The following is a 5666-nucleotide window of genomic DNA, read 5'->3' on the forward strand; positions in this document are numbered from 1 at the left end:
ATTATACGGCACACTCCTGTTTTTGCTTGTGCTGGCTTAAATTGCGCTGCCTAGCACCAAAGCAGCCACCCTTGCACAAGGGTGCCTTCATTGCAAGCTGGATTGTTTTTGTGTAGGAAGGGGCACCTTCCTGCACAAACATAATTCTCTGGGGCATTTTCCTCTTTCTATTTGGGCTGCTGAATGAAACCCACATAGAAGGAGGAAAAAATGTGAAGAAAAAGATATTTCTCCTCATTATACCTCACCTTGGGAGGCGTAGCACTTTGACGCATTCCCAGGTCTACCAGTACGGTAAATCTGGGATTGCCCCAAAATCCATGGTTGATGTGTAGGAACACCCACGCTCCACCCATTTGATTCTTCCCTGGGGCAGAGTAACGCAACGTAGCAATTTGCGCTGCGTTACTCTAGATCTATCAAGCTATGCGGGCTGTGCAAGGTGGTCTTGCAAGGCTTGATAAATATTACTTAGTAGTTGTTTCGTCCTTGTCCCATATTGTGTGGCTCAAGGTGATGCAACTGCTTGATAAATATCCTCCTTACTGTTTTCCAATCACAATTTAGGTGCAAAACAGTAATGCATACCATACAAATTTAGTATTTGGAAGGCAAGCCCCTTTCAAATACTGAATTGCTAACACAAATTGTTATTTGGTAACATGTTACTGAATTGCAATTTGTGCTTTTGTACACTCAAAAAAATATTATTGTGGACGCAAATGGCCCAATTCTGCGAATGAGGTTGTTCCCGACCGCAAAAATGCTTTGTTCTTCTGGCCCAGAAACTTGTATTGAGAAAATAATGTCACCCTCAGAACACTCTTTCTGGTGGATACTCTATCTAATCGTATATTCTTCACTTTAGCACCACATTTGATTTGGAAAATGTCCTCAGTAAAGCTCCTGTGGCTGCTGGGTGGCACTGTGCTGAAAGTGATGCAGTGGAGACTCATATAAGCCCCACCCCTGAGGCCTCCCTTGCTCAAACAAATAATGAAGGACAGGACAGCAAGACAGAGGTGTTGGTGGTAGGGAGAGCCCAGTCTGCCTGGTCGCCGGCGTGGTGGCCCTCCTGCCTTGGACCCTCCCCTACCCCGTGCCTAGAGGCGCGCAACTTGGGGGTGTGGTTTGACGCTGGGCTCACTTTCGGCCCCCAGATCAATCGGGTGGTGGGAGTCTGCTTCGGGATTCTGAAGAAGTTGAGAAAGGTCCTGGACTTACTCCCGCTTGAAGCACGTCAAACCCTGGTTCATGCCCTGGTCACGGCGAGGGCGGACTATGGGAACCTGCTGTACCTGGGGGCCCCAGAAAAAAGTATGGCCCGGCTGCAAGTGTTGCAGAATGCGGCAGCGCGTCTGATTCTCAGACTGCCTAAAAGGGCGCCTTCTAAGGCGGCCCTCCAGCAGCTTCACTGGCTCCCGGTGAGGAGAAGAGTGGAATATAAAGCCCTCTGCACCTGTCATCGCATTCTGAATGGCAGAGCACCTGCCCCTCTGACGAATTTGATCAAAGCGTACATACCAACACGCGCGCTCAGATCAACAGGGGGTGGCCTATTGAGGACTCCCAGAATTAAGAAAGCCCGCATGGGAGGCAGGTCGTTTAGACACCTGGCGGCAACCAACTGGAACAAATTGCCAACGAACCTGCGTCTGGAACCAGATGAGGCTAGATTCCGGGCGAAACTAAAAACTTATCTTTACAGTAAATAATGGCCCGTGTAGTTTTGATGTTCACTGTCATCTGCCTACTTCCACTTTCAGCGCGTGGACACGCCGGTGTGCGTAATCGCAGCGCTTAACAAATGTCCCAATAATAATAATAATAATAATAATAGGACACAGCCAAGTATGTGATGCATGCTTGCCTAGATACTAATAACTACTTGGTGAGGGCAGTGGTGCCATCCTTGTGCTCTGCTGCCACATGTGATAAGTTATGTGGAGATGTGTAAGCATCTCTTATGAATACACCCTTCCGATCAATCAATCAGGGGTTAATAAAGTATGCTACTCACTCATGAGGGTCTCAAGGCACTGGGGGGGTGGGGGGTATGGTGCAGCTCCGGATCAGTCGAAGAGCCAGGTCTTATGGCACTTCCTGCATGTGTTATCTGCCAGGGCAAAGTCGGGAGAGCGGAGGTTCCTTATGGGTACGTGGAAGGAGACTCTTTCGGTGAGGTATTTGGGTCTGATGTTGTAGAGGGATTTGTAGGGCTGGGTGTGTAGCTTAAAGGTCACTCGATGGGGAGACAGTGGAGGTCTTGGAGGTGCTGGGTCATCTGCTTGTGTCGTGGAGTCCCGAGGACGAGTCTGGCTGCAGTGTTCTGGTTGGTTTGGAGCTTGTGTAGCATGGTTTTGTTAATTCCGGAGTAGAGGATGTTGCTGTAGTCCAATCTGCTGGTTATGAGTGTGGGGGTGACGTTCTTTCTGCATTCGGGGTTATCCACTAGAAGGTCTTGCAGATGGAGTTGAAGCAGGTGGAGGCGACAGCGTTGATTTGACAAGTCAAGGTGAGGGAGGAGTTTAGAATTATGCCAAGGTTCCGGGCGTGGGTTTTAGAGGGCAGGGGGCCAACAGCAGCTGTCCCACACAGTGGGGGATGGTCCGAGGACCTCTGTTTTCTTCGAGTTCAGTTTTAGGTAACTGTTGCTCATCCAGGCTGCGACATCTTTCATTACTTCTTGGAAGCCGAGTCTGGTGTCTTCGCGGCTATTCGTGAAGAAGAGGATGAGCTGGGTGTCGCCGGCGTAAGATACTATCCTGAGCACATGCTGTCTGACGATGGCGGCGAGGGGAGCATGTAGATGTTGAAGAGCGTGAGGCGAGGATCCTTGGGGTACTCCGTAGTTGATCTCAGTAGGTTCGGAGAAGAAGGGAGGGAGTCTGATCCTTTGGGTTCTGCGAAGAGAATCAAGCGGATCCAGTGAAGGGCATTTCTCCGTATACCAGCGTCGTGGAGTCTGTCTGCAAGAGTCCAATGTGAGACGTTGTCAAAAGCTGCGGAAAGGTCTAGAAGGATGAGGGCCGCAGTGTTGCCCTGGTCGATTAGCATGCAGATGTCATTGGTGGCGACAAATAGGGCGGTCTCAGTGCTGTGGTTGCTGCGAAATCGGGGCTAGGAGGTGTTGAGGATGGCGTTCTATTCGATGAAGGTGGTCAGTTGGGTGTTGATTAATCTCTCAGTGATTTTCGGTGCGAAGGGAAGGAGAGAGATGGGCCGGTACTCTTTCAGGTCTGTTGGGTCGGCTGAGGGTTTCTTGAGGAGGGGCTTGGCCTCTGCCTACCTCCAGTCGTCAGGGAAGATGCCAGATTCGAGGGAGGCATTGATGGTCCGGCCTAGTTCGGGTGCTAAGGCGCTGGCGGCTCTGTGGTATATGTGTGGTGAGCAGGGGTCCGTGGGGGCTCCTGAGTGGGTGTTCTTCATGGTCATGGTGTTTTTTCACTGGTGGCAGGTTTTCAGGTGGTGATGGTCGGCTGGTTGTCAGTGGTGGGAAGGGGGGTGGTGTGCGGAGTCTGTTCTCTGAAGTTGTCGTAGAGGGCCTTAATTTTCAGGTGGAAGTAGGAGCTGAGCATGTTACAGAGGTCCTGAGAAAGTGTGACATCCGTGGCTTCGCTGGGGGTTTTAGTGGAACCACTGTATGATGTTGAAGAGTTCTTTAGCTTTGCTTGCATTGGTTAGGATCTCATTTTTGAGAAAGGTCAGCTTGGTGGCTCTAATGCACTGGTGCACATTCATTCATGGTGTTTCTGTAGTTGTTCTGGTCTTCTCTGGTTTTCCTGTTCCGCCAGAGTTTCTTGACAGCAGCTGCAGACGCACCTGGCTTCTTGAAGGTCGGTGGTGAACCAGGCGGCATTCAGAGGGCGTTGTTTGATGGGGTTGAGGAGGGGTGCGAGCTTGTCAGCGCAGCTGGTGATCTAGCGGTGTAGTTCTTTTGCTGCAGTGTTGGCGTCTGTCGTGGCGGGGGGGTCATTGAGGAGGGTGGTGTTGAGGTGTTCTTCTGTGATCGTGCTCCAATTCCTCCGTGGCGGGCGCGGGGCAGGTTTATGTTCGGTGGTGGTGTTGAAGGTGAAGTGTACACAGTGGTGGTGTGGCCGGAGGGGTTGCGTGGTGTGGATGAAGTGGATGTTTGTCCCTCCTGCGAAGATGGGGTCCAGGGTGTGTCCTGCTCTGTGGGTGGGTTGTCAAGGAGGGTGGTGGAGTCTGTGTCGCTGCGGTTGTCTAGGTGGAAGTTCAGGTCTTTGATGAGAATGTAGTCCATGGAGGCAATGGTGTGGGGTGCGGCAAGGTCGGCAATGGTGGTGGTGGAAGGGGTGCGGGGTTCCGGGTGGTCTGTAGACGAGGGTCCCGCGTAGCGTGGTTCTGGGACTGGCTTGGATCTGGAAGGAGAGGGGGTCGCTCGTGCTGGATGTGGAGAGTCGAAGGGAGCTCTTGTGTACGATGGCGAGCATTCCTCCTGTGCGGTGGGGGCGGTCCTTTTTTTGGATCGTGTATCCGTCGGGGGCGGAGGTGGCATTGATTCATGTTTCCTTGAAGGTGACATCTGGCGAGAGGGTGTCGAGCAGGTCCCAGATCTCTGTAGCGTGTCTGTGGAGAGAGCGTACATTGAGGAGGATGCACGTCAGGGCTTAGGTGGTGCAGTCGTGGGCTGTGGGTTCTGCGGTCCTGAGAGGGCTGTTGATGGTGAAGGATAGTCGGCAGTTTCGGCAAGAGAACTGGCTGTTTGTGGTGTTTGGCGTCGATCTCTGGCAGTAGTTGCTTCTTCCTGGTTGAGTGCGAGGAGGGTGGCAGCGATTTAGCAGTAGGGGATCATGGATCCAGGGTCCCTGGCCGCGGTCAGGTCGTGGACGGGCAAAGACGGGCTAGCCTTTGGCGCACCAGTGGCGCACCAGCTGCGCGACCCCACAGCGCCAATAAGTAGGGGAGGGAGGTAGGACGAGAGGTAGGGAGGCGGAAGCAGGGGCTGTGCAAGGGGGCAGGGCCGCAGGGGCAGCAGCGGCATGAAACCAGCGGTGCTAAAGGGTCTAACAGGAGAAAACAGCTAACGGGGCAGAGGAGAGAAAATTAAATAGAAATGAGGATGAAAAATAAAGATTAAAATTGAATTGAAAAGAGGGCAAAAAATGTAATTAAAATTAAATTGAATGAGGGTGAGAAATAAGGATTCATTAAAATGAGGGCGAGAAGGGAACACCAGGCAGGCGGAGACGGGTGCAGCTGAGAGGCAGGAGTCACAAACGGGTTTCCGGTTCGAACCCTCAACCAGGAGGAGGACTCGACTCTGCAGCGAGGCAACAGAGATGCGGAGCTGCCGGGGAGAGTGCTGATCCAGACCGGAGGTCAAGATCTCAATCACGCTCCCCGCAGCGGCCGGCATTAATTTGGCTCGGACCTTTTTGCCAACAAATCTGAATTTTCCCTGGGACAATTTAAGGACAGTAGAGCCACGACATGCTACCTGGGATGACCTCCTTTATCTTTTTTTTGCTTTAGCGCCATTGTCCTGCTCCCTCCCAAACCCTACACAGGCTAACAATGCTGCTTGGGACTGTTGACCTCTCTAAAACAGTTCCAGGATCAGTGTAGGAAAAATCATGGGCTTCTCCAGGGGGCTGGTGTACAGCCAGCCTCCAGTTGAGGGTGGGATACTGTTAGAAGGTGGG

This window comes from Lissotriton vulgaris, chromosome 7, assembly GCF_964263255.1.
Source record: "Lissotriton vulgaris chromosome 7, aLisVul1.2, whole genome shotgun sequence".
Classification (NCBI taxonomy): Eukaryota; Metazoa; Chordata; class Amphibia; order Caudata; family Salamandridae; genus Lissotriton; species Lissotriton vulgaris.